At 41.8% G+C, this 15819-nt stretch overlaps 1 protein-coding gene across 1 annotated transcript in view; it reads right to left on the reverse strand.

The window, feature by feature from the left end:
* Positions 1-15819, reverse strand: part of LOC109994097 (RNA binding protein fox-1 homolog 3) — a 441124-nt gene that overhangs the window by 399643 nt on the left and 25662 nt on the right. Inside the window, exon 2 of the mRNA XM_065965158.1 lies at positions 22-145. The gene's annotated coding sequence lies outside the window, so the exon portion shown is untranslated. The remainder of the gene's footprint in view (positions 1-21; positions 146-15819) is intronic.

Raw genomic sequence — 15819 nt, forward strand, 5'->3', positions numbered from 1 at the left:
TTCGTATGAATTATTTCCTACCTGTCATTCACTTTGCTCCGCAGCCTCAGTCTGTCCAAGTAATTGTAGTCCTGTAGATTTTCACTTTGGCACCTACGGCGGGATTCTTGGCTGACCTTCCCGGGCGCTTCCTTCCAGCAATTATCTGTGGGAAGGTTTGAAGAGAGGAATAAATATTCCAGGGGGAATCCCTGAGCAGATACCGCTCAATACAAAATGCAGGTAGAACCAGAAGGAAGCAAAACATGCTCACATTTAAAAAAAGAAAAGAAAAAGAAAACGACCTGCTCTACTAATTGTAGAAATGTTCTGCTGTCAGATGTGCTGTATGAAAGGGTCAGGAATATCGTTCTGGTAAAATAACACATCAAGCATCAAACAGCAGTAAGATGTGTTCAGTGCTGCCTTCTACACCCTGTTCATGCCTGATAAAATGGTGCAGTACCCCTGACATTTCACGTGTTGATATCCCCCCGGCCCCTCAGAAGCAAAGAAATTCATCATAATCGGTTTTCAAAAGATGTGTTACAGTACCACACTTTGGTATTTCCCCACACATGCTTATTCAATATCTAGATGATAAAACCCAGCAGGACCTCAATTTGCCTTTGAACATTTAATCTCGTAAAAAGAAAACACTTCCACACAAAGCAGCGAGAAGCTACAAGTAACAGTACAGGGTCATTTGGCGCTGTTGAAATATTGGTTAAAAAAAAAAAAAAGTAGTTACCATGGAGACTAATATGCTCCAAACTGAAGACACGTAGAGTGGCTTTTTGGAACGAGTGAAGCAAACTGTGGGGCACAAAGATAACAGGCTTAGACAAAGGGAAGTAATGTCAACACAGACTCGCACACAAAGGGCTCGACCTGTAACCGACATGTTCTGAAGCTGCAGATATGAATGTCAGATGTGTTTCAATGCCCATGTAAATCAAATCGTTAAACTCTGACCTTGACTACAGCAGCTCCAAAAGCCAAAGATTAGAGCTACACAGCATTTTTATGAACCAGACCTCCAAAGAACAAGCTCTGGAAACTGCTTGAAAGAACACTAACAGCATATTGACAATTGGGGAACGGGGGCGTTTCCAGAGGGGTTGCCAATCCAAGTGCCATCCCAAAAAATACCAAACAATGATTGGCTATTTGCCTTGTCAGAGGCGGGACCTTAGGTTGAAATCAACTATTCTGAAAGAAGATTACTATGAGATAAAGATCCGTATTGATCTCCCGTGTCACAACCCTGACTTCTTGCAGACTTTTTGTAGCTGAGAGGAGTTTAAATTAAAAAAGACGTGGGCGAGTAACACTTATTCAACAACTTTCACTGTAAAAGGAAATCTCAGCAGAAATCATGTTCTGTATGTCATTTTCATAACTCGCGACCTTTTGACTTTTTCAAATCATTTCCTCACAGGAGAATAAAGAAACTAATCTTACACTGTGTTCTGGCCGATGTGAATTTAGGGGCCAAGGTTGGATCGGAGGTAAGGGACATGAAGTGAAACTAAAAACATAATGCAAAGTCCATTTGGAAAGCATACTTGAAAAGCAAAAAAAAAAACATATTAAGCAATTCAGAAGTCTATGCCCTGAACAGTTGGTTATAAAGTTACTGTAGTTTTCAAGGACTCTGAAGACGTTTGAGAAGAGCATGCTGCTTCTTTTCTTAATTCTTCTTTTAAAGATGGTTTAGTCTTTCTTCTACAGAATATGTACTTGAATAACGACGCTATGCACAGTGGTTAGGGTGCCAGGTTGGTTTAGCACCAATAGTCCAATTGGCCTTTGGCTTTCAAAATATTAAATCATGACCTATCCATGACAGTCACCAAGAAGTTCCATATTCTGCATGTGAGTGAAAGGGCGTGGCTTTTGAGGGGGCACAGAGGGGAGGGGGTGGGTGTAGATGAAGCACTGAGGGAACGCTACTTTCAAAATCATGCTTGTTTTCGAAAATGACCAACGCTGCCTTTAACCAGGAACAGCTCATTGAGATTAAGAATTTAAACGGCAAATATTGACAATCCTTCGTATCAGTGATATCTGTACAATTTATGTTCTTTTAAGTTCTAAACATTTTCTACGGAAGCCCGAAGAGGACATGCTTCCATACATTTAAAAGACTACTTTGTCACATTTAAATGAATAATTTCAGGGGTTTTGTTTCTCCAGATCTCGACATAGTGATCCCATTATCTTGCTGGTTTCCCATCATAACTAGTTCATTTAATTTATTCACAAAGCTTTGTTTTCTCATAACAGAAGGTGATGGTGATGGAGAAAACAAAAACAATAGTCTGGTCACTGTGACGGCCCTGAGCAATACTAATGGGATACGTTCAGCATTATTATGTTTATTTTGTGCTTTTGTGACTCTGAGAAAAAAAAAGATAAAATAGTCGAGATAACGGGAAAACAACCGCAAATAATAACGGGGAAACGGAGCAATTAAACTCAATGTTTGGATGCATGTCCACTTTGGGCTTCCATATTGTGCTCTCACTTTAAAGTAAATTGTTTTTGAGATTTTAAACAGGAATATAAAGAAACTCCAAAATCAAGATCTCATTGGTCTACTGCCACTTGTGAATTGTTACCAAGTTTTAAGCCACAAATACAGAACCCCTCGCTTCCATTGACAAAATAAATCATTCTGTATCTATTGTAGTTTTCATTTCACATCAATCCAAACAAGTTTATGCAAACAATGATCTCTGGGTTGCCTGTGGGAGGCTTGACAGTTATAATGCTGCTCCAGACCTCTCTAATGATGCACTGACTTTGGGATTGAAGTTTGCAAATGAGATCTCCCAACATCTATCCTGAGAAATCAGTATGAAAAGATCCACCCCTGTTATGATATATGTATTCTTCAGAATCTGAAAATAAATAACCCAATGTAAGCCGTACCTCGGGAATACTGACACCAAGTCTTGAGGTGATTCATATTCTGATTCTGTCGAGCTGTAAATCAGCTCAGATTCCTATAAAACAGATATAAAAGCTATAATGTTCTTCTCAGAGCTGACCTTTATTTTGAAGAGCTGCCATGTGACATGCTTTGAATTAACCAACATGGACGCTTGAGGAATTTATGTCTTTGTGCAGCTTGACCTCCAAGTTGAGCGTACGCTGAAGAACAACCGGGAGGATTGTTAGGAAAACAGAGCCCTGCACACACAGCAATAAATGTATGACAAAGCACGCCAACGAGGAGAGCTCTGATGTCTATCGGCCGGCGAGCCACTGCAGCCACTGTCATTGGTTACAAGGTGAGGCCCCCCTACGTGCACCCGAGAAACTTATTGATGTGATCGAGTTGGGATTTTTTGCTTATCACGACAATATCAAGTCACCTTGTTCTTCTATTTTTTTTCTAATCAAAAGTCAACAACGCTGCTATCTAACCCTGATATGGAGCCAATTAAATCCTTGTCTCAATCCATGGCGCCGCGGACTGCATTCTAATTTGATGTCAGTTCAACCTTTAACTCGTCTCGGTCTTGTGTCCTGGCTGAAGTAAAAGTTTGGATGCGTGATCAGAGAGGAAGCAATGAATCGAGATAATCATGCTGCACAATATACTATTATTGTGGAAATAAGATATTTTCATTGGCCCATAATATAATTATCTTGTGGAAGCAAGTAATCTGTGCATACAACATAATTATCTTGTGGAGAAAAGTTATTATCCTGCCAATTTTCACATAGTCAGTCCAAACCACATTCCGTCGGCGCCACAGTTTTACTCTGTCAGACTGCATGCGCCCTACTGGGTCCGTTCATAGTAAATATGTAAATCATTTTGGAATAAAAAAAAATCAAAGTTAAATTCTCGATGAAGCTGCCAGACAAGAAACATGGTGTCTGATCTTCTGTATTGATATCCCATCATCTTCAGAGCACAACATACTAGGCCTGAGAGTTTGCAATTTAAGCCTCTGTTTTAACACAGGGTTGAGGGGGGGGAAGCTATTGACACACAGAAGAACGGCTAAGCCACTTTACAACCCAATCGATCACAGGTCCACTCCACTACAAGTGGCATTCCCCTTCAAACCATAGCATATCCCCCCCCCCCAAAAGCTGACTTTCAGGGGGTCCGGACTACCTTCGCTTTAGACTTCAATAAGAAGCACTTTCTGTCCTCCTTTGTTCCTCACTCAAGAAGACTCGCTTGGTTTGAGAATATTTTTTCTGGCTCAGCGTTTGGCGTGTGTAGAAGCAGGAAACAGATGGCTTGCTATTTGTGGAAGGGTCCGGTGTCCAGCTCAAATATTCCTTCACAGGATCTTGGTGTCTTTTTAATGTCTGCGTAAGGGGAACTTCACAAAGCCTTGGACCAAGAACTTGCAAAATGGCCCCCGTGACAATGGGACTGAAAGAAGAGAGGCTTTTCAAAAGGTATTTGACATTATTACACTGAATTCAAATGCATGCCCTCCTTACTTTCTTTTAACTCCAGCTAATCCCTCCCTGGAGGATGCCTATTAACCTGGGCCAACACTCTGCCCCTCCTGATGAGGCCGAGGACAGGCCTCCCCTATTTGCTCTCCAGATCTCTGTCACTCAAACGCTTCTGTAATTATTGTGTGCCTTCACAGGTTACAAAGCGGATATTAGCTGCATTGTAAGCAGACATTAATTACATGAGCAAGTGGACTCAGTTAATAAGGCTGCGTTTAAAACACTTCCCAGGATGCACCTCCATTGGCGGTTACCATGGAGCCGTGTTTACGGATGGTACACAAAATGAGCCGGGCTCCTGGATGTAAATAAAATCATGGCACAATGATAAGCCCATTCATGACGTGCCATCTGGCAGGCGCTGACAGTTTGAAATTACATTAATCCTTATCTATTCATTATGAAATTTGTGCGCATAGGTGTAGCCATGCCTCATCGGGGTATGGCGCCTCGGCTGAATTTGAATCGATTTCTATCTACCTGGAATCCATTGCAGATTCCTCTCATGGCCGGCAATGCAGGAGGCAGTGACTGCAGCTCACAGGTCAAGTCAGATTCATCAGATCAGCCCCATCCCAGAGCTGTGTGCTATGTGTGAGAAATAGCACATTTCTTTTAGATTACAGCACTCCCTCTAAAAGCCTTCAGCCTGTAGCGCACGTCTTTCAATAGTTCGGTACAGCGCATTCATTTCATCTCTGGGCGCTTCTTCTTTTTAAAGGCTATCCCACAAGGTCCTATCACGGGGAGGTTCAAGGGCAAAATAAATCAGCGATGACACGTACCATCGTTGTTATGTAGGGCGCAGAGGTCTCCTGTCTGCGGCAGGAGCGCGGGTTGAGAGATCCCCCCTTTGTGTCTGAGGCGGGATCACATTAACAGCCTGACTCATTACATTAATAGCAGTGGCACTGCCGCAACATGAATAATGCCATTCCCGTCTGTGAAGGGGTTACAAAGCAGTCTGACGGCGAAAGCATCGGGCTATTATTAACCATAAATCCATAAATGACACAGACTGTCCATACCGGGGGGGTATGGATATATTTAGAGCTGAACTACAGGATCCAGGTGAATCCATTGACTGTGGATATAACACACTATGAGAGGAAACAACTATTGTTTACATTTGAATAAAAGACAAATGGATATAACCTGCTGATAAAAAAGTTACTGGACCAGGATTTTCTGCCTCCATGTAAGTGTAATGAACATCCTGGATTTGGGTCCTACCCTTTGATCCTTGCCAAATGCCTAATCCTGCAATCTGCCTCGCTTACAATCAATCTAGTAGAAGGCTAAGAGGTGGAGCTAAGGCGGACCCACACCCAGCTGTTAGTCAAACCAATCACGTCCCTAAATATGCAAATTAGTGCAAACTCTATCTAATATGAAAAACGTTATTTCACCCCCTGCACAGTTTTTATCAATAGAAAATTAGCCTAGGGTCTGCAGGTGTGAATTAGCTCGAAGCTAACTCTGGTACAATGCATCAACTGGTAACATATGTTTAATATTGTACCAATAAAACAAATTAAGTTAAATCAAATGAAATCGGACATTTGGGGACGACATGCAGAAAAGGAGCCGCAGGTCGGACTTGAACCCATGTCACCCGCTTGGAGCACATTAGCCTTCATATGTGTTGCCCCCTTATCTTGATTCTTAGGTGTATAATAGTTAAAAAAAAATACTAAATCCAAAGTGTTGAGTGAATAGAAAACTGATGGACAGCACCTGGATTTCCTGTCAGATCAGCTGCAAACTTTTGGGTACAAAATCCTGGATTTGGGTCCTACCTGCGAGACCTTTGCCACATGCCTGTTCTTGTTGTTGTCAAATAAAGCAAAGATGACAGAAATATAATCTTCAGAAAAAAAAAAAAAACATGCTGGTAAAAAAAAAAAAAAAAACTCAAGACTGCAAATGCTGCGTACTTCCATGCCCTTCATTGTCAGGAATTTTCAGGAAATGCTTGTGGCAGCTCAACTGGATCAGCAGAATTAGGAAATTCTCCAAAAGCTGAATCTCCTCTAACCTCACCCACCCCTCTCAGAGCACCTTCCCCACCTACCCCAGCACCAGGGGATCTGTCACAAATCAAGGATGGGAAGGTCAATAAAAGCAAACCATGCCAGACTCTCTGACTGACACATCAAAAGTTCCCTCAGCGGTGCTCAACACTCTGCCTTCCTTCCCTTCCGGCCAATTTAGCCGAGTCCGAGGGGAGCCCCCTAATCCATGCCTCTGGAAGTGCGCTTAATCAACCTCTGATTAAGAGGGAGCACGCCAAGGTGTCCGGCAACATCTCCACTGAAGGAAACAGGATTTATTTGTCTTCCCTTCCTTGATGTTGTCTCTAAAACGTCTTGAGTCTGTTTGCTCTAGGTCTTGCTTCATTTCACATCCCACGGATAGCAAATACAAAGCAATCGTTTAGTTCCTTCTAATTCCTATCCTCCCCTCCCCCTGTCTCTCTCTCGCTCTCTCTCTCCCCTCGCCTTTTTTTTTTCTTCTGTTGTTGTTATGAGTGTCCCCCAGGTGTCCAGGAATGAATTAAACATCAGTGTGTTGGTAGGAAGGGCACAGCTTCTCCTGAAAAAAAAAGATTGAATGCAGAGTGTTGTTTGAGAGGAGAGCCGCAGTGGAGGTGACAGGGGAGGCTTTGCTCAGCACGAGGACGTGGAACCATCAGGGAACCACTTTGACCTCTAACATCTGACCGCCTTCATGAATAATCATTTTTTGTTCCTCCTCAAGTCTCTCGGAAGTAATTGGGGTGTTCCAAAGTTTAGAAAAATGGGAGGAAACATTCGGCATTATGTTCCTCTTGTTAGGCCAGTGGGTGGGTAAAATGTTACTGGAGGTTTTGTTTACTCACTGCTATACATTTTCATTCATATTGGTATTAAACCAAATAACATGGAGTAATATCACTGAGACAAAAAATGTGTATATATATGGACTTAGTCACAGTGATGTCACACCTTGGTGTTGGATGTGGAGTTTTGAAGCTGAACCATTATGGTCGTCAAAATGGAACTACTGACTCTACCAAACTTTCGATCAATCTCGTAATACAGCTTAACAGTGACCGCCCACTTTCTTGGCAGCTCTAGTTCTGCCATTCAAATCCTCCATTGGCATTTCAGAAAATCCTTATATCAATGTTTTAAATCCTGGAACCAAGCCAACCAGCTACTTGAGTATTGGTGCCTATAAAACATTTGATTTGGTGCCAAAGAAAATAAATCAATCAATTGGAAAATGGAGAAATGGGCAACAAGACTGTGGACATGTTTGTTTTCCAGGAGTGAGGGAACTACGCATCCCATAAACCATTTCTATATTTTTGTAGTTTGTGTTTATATAGTGTGTTGAACCTCTGTGAACTTCAGTGCTAGCAGACGACAGCTGATGTTTGGAGGGGCGGTAAACACTTTCATGGTAGCAGTGGGCTCCACCAATCAGAGACATCAATGTGACACTCTAGGATTGTGGGTAGTGTAGTTCTTTTCACCAATATGTGAATAAACTATGTTTTTATTTCATCCAAATTAATATTATACAAACTTGTGTCCTCTACAGGAGCATTTACCATCGTTTCACACTCAGGTATCTCGTGGTAAGTCAACCATAGATGGTTATGACACTATGGCTAACAATCAAATCAGCTATAGAGAACATGAATGGGAGGCTCTACAGGCAAAGAGGTGAAGTTTAGGTGGGTCTTTGACCAGTCACAACTTTGGCCACTACAGCAAAATCCTGTCATCCTTAAGCGAGCTATGCCCTAGCAAAAAAGTTCATCAAAAAATACCACAATAAAAGCTCAAGATAAACAAAAAGAATCAAGTTGGATTCACAGAGAACATTTTCTGCTATTCAATACTTTGTTTTGTGTGATTGCCAGAAGTAGCTAACACATCAAGTACAACTCATTGGGAAGTAATAGGAGACTGGTTAGCAACAAACTTGTCCTTTAACAATATTTTTGTTTTGCCCAGTGAGGTGTTGTTGTGTTAAAAAAAAGCATCTGACAAGTGCTTCATGTGCATTAAATAATCTGTTCCACTGAAATATTGTGTGAAAAAAAGACGAGCGTCTATTCAGAGACCTACTGGGATCGCTGACAGTATCAGGTGTGATTTATGCAGCGTTCGCAGTGTTTACTCCTTCAAAGTGCCAAAAAATGAATATTCCAATGTACACATAATTCTTTCCAGAATTGTCTAAGGGAATTAAAACCACGGCTTAAATTATTTGTTTTCAAAAGACACACTGTACTTTTCTCATATGCACAAAGAAAGGCTCAGAAGCGTCCCCCCAGGTTGCTGCATGAATGCTGTGAAGTTATAAAAACAGGGTCTGTGATTGATTGATGATCTTAAAAGAAAGTGGTGTGTACTGTTTTCATTTGAAGCCAGTTTTGTAGGCAGAATTGTCCAAAATATACATCATGTAGTCCACATTTATTTTTCATCTGCTGTCAGATCTAGAAGAAGGAAAACAACATTTCAATTAATATGAGCTCTCATGTAGATTTATACATTTGCTATTTGGAATGCAGAAGGTGGTATGCATGTGTTAAGAGAAGCCGTGCTGCAGAACTCCAGCCTTTTTTTAAAATTTGATTTCATTAGTTTTCCCTCAGCCCGGTATAATCAGGCATGAGCATGACGAGTTTAAAATCCCACAAGCAAGTTATGAAGCATTTCAAGGTGAAATATCAGATTTTTTCTCTCCCCCGCCCCCCCCCCAGTTGATTATCCAGGAAGGAGAAATGAGTCTCATATTTCAAGGCAGAGTTCAGTGAACTGTGGTCATGTGATTAATGCTCCTGTCTGAGACTTTGCCAAGGAGCTAATGCCTGGCTTTAGGTTTACAACAACAAAAAGATTTGTGTTGTGCATACGGTCAAAACAAGAACAAAAAAAAAAAAAAGATTTTCCAAGAGCGAGAGAGGACTCGGTGAGAGTGTGGGTTTAAAGTGAACATCCTTCTCCTCAGTCCAACTCCTCTGTCAAATATCTCCGCTACTGCAGGAGTGACTTTGATCAACAAAGTACTGTGCTTGTCCATGGCAACACCCACATGAAACACACAGTCAAGGTTGTGTAATCTCTTTTTTTTTTTTTTGCATTGCATATAACAGAAGAAGAATCTTTTCCCATTTGCAGCACTTAGCAACAGAGAGAATGCTCATTGATGGCAGTGACCTGCAGAAATGGATGGCACGCTTACAGGCTGGTCCTTAAGACATAATGCTGTTGAATAAATCACCACTGTAATGTATATGATAGGTTAAATGTGTTGTACTACTTTGAATAAAAAAAAGGTCATTGAGAGTTCAGTCAGCGGCAAACTGTCAAAGCAAAAAGTCGAGCAAAGTGCAAAATGTTGAAGGGGGATTTAAAAGCAGTGGCCATCCTAGAGTCTATGACATCACCATTAAAGTGTGTTATAATCTGTGATGTCATGAAGGGAAAATCTCCAAACGGCCTGTTTGAGCACACATTGGGAAAAGAGGGACCACGGTTTTAAAATGACATAATTTCAATTTAGGAAGATTTCATCATCTTGATCCGTTTTAGTGCAGAGGATCAAAACGTTTAGTCCTTGAGGTCTCTAATGAAAGGATTTCTCTTCAGTGAAGATTAACTTTTCTGCAGACAGCACATGGACAACCAATTTCACATTTATTACATATATTATAATATAAAATATATATATGGAATTGTATAGAATCAATGTTGTCATACAGCCCTCTGCTTTTTAAAAGAGAGTACAGCTGTGTTTTTTAAATGTATTATAAAAACCTGCATTATGCAATGTTAAATAAGAGTTGTGTAGGAAGACATCACCTCCCACATCAGCTCAGCCCCCATTCTTTTCAATCCCTGCTTCTCCGCCTTGTATCAATTTGTTTTTTGCATGTCAAGTCAAAGGGAGGTTGTCACAGGAGACAGCTCGCTTGTCTCGAGCACATGATTGAGGTAGCTGCAATTTATAACGTCCCAGCCGGAGCGACAGACCTCACTTATCTCTGGGCCCCGCTCCTCCTGCCAATGCCTCTGCCCTTTCACTCAGCACCCAACGAGGATGAAAGTTGCAGGTTGGGTTACTTTGTCAAAAAGAAAGGAGGAGCCATTACAAAATCTCCTCTATCCATCCTTCTGTAAGGCATGAAGCCTTTTCCCCATGGCGCAGCGCTGCAGCAGACCTGCCTCTCCTCAAAAGCCGCCTGTCTATCTCGCACGGCCAAGGAGCTCACACGGGGGTTGTTATCACAAAGGGCCAATTTGTTATCCCGGTTTCACTCCATCACAGAAGCCATTATTTGGGACTTTTATCTATCAAGAAAAAGCTGTTAATGTGAGAAAGAAAGTGTGTACTCTGTCATTATGCCACTGAGGCTACCGACTTCACCTTATTCTGATTCAAGCTGAATGAACCTGAGGCAATTACTCCAAGAAGAAAAAAGAAGAAAAAAAGATCACAACTATGGATAATGTGAACTACCTTGAACTTTTAAGTTGCGCCCCGGTGGAAACGCCACGTCTCATCCTTATGTTAATATTTTGTGTACTAATTGCACTGCAGCAGCACAAAGCCCTTGATGGAGTAGGCACTTCCACCGTAGGCGGATCCTCCTATTAGTGGCAGCACAGTGCTGCCCACGTGCTCTGACATTCACACCTTAAGCCTGTGGAACACTGACTGCCAGATAATGCATCCACACCTGCAGGATGGAGCATATTTCATAAACCTGAGTGCAAAGCCGTGATTTATCACTTCCGCTTATTACTTGAGACACTCGGAGTGATCGATTGGTTTATCCTCCAAGTAGGAGCTATGTATATATATCAGGGAGGAGGGAAGAAAAAAAAGAAGGGGGAAAAGACAATTACCTAGGCTAGGTACTGAGGTGGGAGGATATTTCCTGAGAGTCAACCTTCACACGACAGTCTCATGCCCTTTGTGTCTCCATCATGCACTGTGACTTAGCCGTCATTATGAGGCCGACGGCTGCTCTGTCAATGCAAATGCTTCCGAGTTCTGCCTCCTGCATGTCTGAACGGAATCTCGCACATTTAGCCAGCCTTAGTAGCTGCACAGTTCCCTGCTTTTGAAATCTTTTCCCACAGAAGAGGCAAAATGTCATGGAGGTTTAACCGACATTAATATAACACAATATTACCTGGAAAGTGGAATCCATTATATCTTAATTTTGTTGTAAAGAGGCCCTAAGGGCAAAGGGGAATCTTTGCCTTCATACCTCTAAGAGATGCCGCTGCCACATGCAATTAAGGAGCTCGGAGTTTCTTTTCCCACATCAACCTGTGAATCTCCTATTTGGCTTCTTGACATCTGATCCAGAGATGTCCTGACATCCACAAAACCATTCTCAGTCCGGCCCAATCACTTGTCACACACTCAGTGCAGGGCTCTCAAGGCCCCCCTCTCAACACTCATCACAAGCCATCATTACACCACAAGCTGTCAAATTAAAACTTTTTAAATAGTGCGAATGCCTCCTCGGAACTTTCCCTTTTTCCCAGCAACATATTGCCGAGATAATTGAGGATATTAGCAGCCAGACTGTTACCAGGAGATGAAAGGCAAAAGGAGGGGAGCGGGTGACAGCTCCTCTTCGCTCGTGGCGGTAACGAGGGACTGTCAAAAGTCTCTCCGTGTTTATCTCGGATCATCTAGGGGGGATTTAAAACCCTTACCTTCACTATTCCATTCTTTACGGCGCGTCCTTTATCCACAGTGATTTACGGAGGCTCAAGCCCTGCGCCAGCGTGATGAATGAGCACTCTTCACAAGGTGTCAGGGCCAGGCAGCGGTGGGAGGCGGCGGCGGCAACTCCCTCCCACCTCCCTCAAAACACTTCCTCCCCCCCCCCACTTCATTTTTCTTCATCTTGCTTTTCCTCTCCTTGTCTTCACTTCATTTAATTTCCAGACTAGGCTGATTAGCGATCACTCTGGATGGAAGTTTTGATTGATGGTTTGGTGATTTGGAAAAATAACTTCTTGATGTTAAAGGACAGCGCAGTGTCAGAGTTTTTTCGTTTGGCCTACAAATTGTAGAGATCTTGAAAACTGACTTTTAGTCCAAGTTTGAGGGAAAAAAAAGCATTGAAATAACTTACATTGTTTGATATTGAAACAATACAACTTCAACCTGCTTATCCTAAATACAACTTCTAACTATGTTACAATGGGATAACAAACAAAATCATCTGTGAGCTCCTGGGCCCCATAGCCACCCCCTCCCTGCCGACCACACCCACATGCAGAATTTCTTACATTCCCTACCACATGGCCATCACAGCCCAACCCACATTGCCACCTTCAACAGACCCAGGCTCCAGGCAGTGACCATACCGATACTGCCCACCCTACCAAATGGCCTCAAAGCTAGGCCTTCTGGGGGAAGACGTTCTTATTATTCCAGTTGTAACCCATTTAGAGCAACATTAGACACTAAGAGAAACTGGTCTGGCCTTCAAAAATGATGGGAGTCATAACGTTGTAGAAAAGACAAAAAGAATCCAGCGTTGGGGCACAGGATGGATGAAGGTTTCTCAACCAGGAGATCAAATTTATTTTTGCTTTAAAGTTGACCAAACCCATTATGTCATGTTAACAAATTGGTAGAAAGACGGAATTCCTTGGAACAGGTGCCAAAGGGTTCCTTAGAACACACCAAAGGAGGGCATGGCCAAGAACTGGTATTTGACCCAATGGGGTTAGGGTTAGCTGCCAGGGTACATTGGATTGCAACTCAGCAGTGGCGGTTCTAGACCACTTTTAATGAGGGGGCCAAACTGGGGCCAGTTGTTTTGTCAGAGGGGAACATTAAACCCAAGTGAAATATAGACAAAGATGATCGCTTTCAAAAATATATATTATGCCAAACAATAGCACACGTCATTAAATACCACAACCTAAAATACCATGATTTATATTTGTTTCAGTAACAGTATTCAATAGATTGTGAGTCCGGTTGTTGAGTCAAATACTATGTGTGTGTTATGAGGGGGGCTCTTCCTTTTGGGGGGGTGGCCACAGGGGGGACCAAGCTCAGTGTTACAGGGGTACTGGCCCCCGTTGGCCCCTGCCTAGAACCGCCCATGCAACTCAGCTTGTGAATTGGCTCAAATTTTCCAAAAAATCAAAGATGACTTTCTCATACATGAAGACAACAACGTTTTTTTTTTAATGCATTCTGCCACTTCTGTCTTGAAGTTTAGGACTAAAATGTGAAAAATGATCATATAAAAAGATCTGCAACATATTGGTGCATCAGGTGTTTCTAAGTAAAGAGCTCAATGCTTCCACCAAACCTTCCTATTAAGAGTCTAACCCTCATTACAAAAGATCACAAGTAAACCTCAGAAGGGAAAGAAAACTGTCTGCAGCAATTACCAACCGATACCAAAAAGTAAGACACTCAACTCTGTGAAGACAATTTGTCAAACTTTTCTTCAACGTATACGATAAGAACTTGCCAATAAAAATAGAGTTCTAAACATTAATAAATTATGCCTCTGGGTTTGCCCCTACGCAGCGTGAACCGTGATTATAGCAAACATTTAAACAACAGAAAACTTTTCTGAAATGAGCTGGATCGCATTTGCATTTTTCAGTTCATACATTTTAATTTGTTTTAGGGCAGCTGTCAGGCTGATTGTAGAAAATGTGTCACAGATTTAGATAATGTGAAACGCTGGAGGGGGGGGGGGGACTTATTGAAGCTTTTCCTGTTAGAGGGGAAGGAAAAAGTACCTCACTGACACAGAAAGTGAAGTGTCATTTTATTGACATTGTTATGCTGACAACATGTTAAGATTTGTTTTAAGAGTTTGGAAATCCAGCCCTAAGATCCTCTGGGAGTGCGTACGTGTCTTTGCATAAACATCACGCATTTACTATTCAAGGACGAAAGTAGATTCAGCCTGACAAGTCGTGGCTCAATCATTTTTAAAAAAACAGCGGGTCCTTTGTGTTCGTGCTGCTGTGAGTTTGGCAGGTTAGTCCATTAAGCAGAGTTCATTTGTGTATGAACAGTGAGTGTAATACAACACAAACATAATAATAAAAACACAGCGCTGCGAGGAGAAAAATCAAATCAAGGTTACTTTGGCTCCACGTTTTGAAATCACCTCTGAATATGGTTATTAGTTTCACCTGTTTGAGTTTATCTTATTTCAGTTGTACTTTACCTCAAAACCCAGGTTTTTGTTTCTGCACAACTGGAGGAGAAATCCAACAGGAAACATGTCAGGCGTTGCCTTGATACCTCCTGAAGGCAAATTATTTCACATATCCTGGAAAAGGATGATGTCACAGTCTTGCTGACTTGACCACACTGACATGTACAAGACTGTGAAGGATCACCTGCATCATCATAGAGTACTTTGAAGCTATAAGGTACTGATTCTTTTCCATTAACTTTTACTTTAATTTGAGTCGACACATCACATTAGGCTGTAACTTAGAAAATGTATTGGCAGCTTTTAATGATAAATAGTAATCAAAGTGGCAGCCTTCACTCTGTACACAGCCTGTCTGAACAGCCTCCGACTGTCTGAAGGGCATCCATTCAAAATCAAAATATGTTGGACATTTCCCTCCTCTTTTCTCTCGGTCGCATCTTTGATTGCTTTTTCAACCTGATTAACTTCAGTCAAAGTGTGGAAACATTATTTTAATGTAAAAGTTTGAACATGATTGCGGTGCTACAACTTCAACAAAGAATACATTCACATTGAGACATTGAGGAATAAAATACGAATACTGGACATTTTTCACTCATTGTTCGGGGCTGATGGAAATACAGTGTGGCCATGGCAGGCTGATCTCTCCTCTAAATGTAGGTGGAGACTGAGTTGTAATATAAAAGTTTAAAGTATGTGGTTGGAAATTAGCCAGCAAAGGTGTAAAAGTGGAATGCATATCCGGCAAACATTCCCGCTTTCTATTGCATTAAACGACAATGTAACATCCAAAAAGCTACAGAAAGTAAATACAACTCTGAGGACATTCAACTTCTTAGAGGACTAATATGTGTGCACGCTATGTTTCAATTCAGGTCCAGAATGGTTTGTTTTTGTTTTGACCAGAGAAGTAAAGCAGCACCTACAAAAGGCGGTTTTCCCCCCCGACCCTCGGATTGCAAACAGCTAACAAACAGGTGTTACCATGATGAAAACAGGTAAGCTAACACGTTCAGATAGAGCTGATTCTTTCTACCCGACATAAAAAGCCTCAGCATTTTTCTAGTAAGCTCAACGACCAGAAACGTGGCAAAACTAGGTTGAATATTGGAGAT

The sequence above is a fragment of the Labrus bergylta genome, chromosome 16 (assembly GCF_963930695.1).
Source record: "Labrus bergylta chromosome 16, fLabBer1.1, whole genome shotgun sequence".
NCBI lineage: Eukaryota > Metazoa > Chordata > Actinopteri > Labriformes > Labridae > Labrus > Labrus bergylta.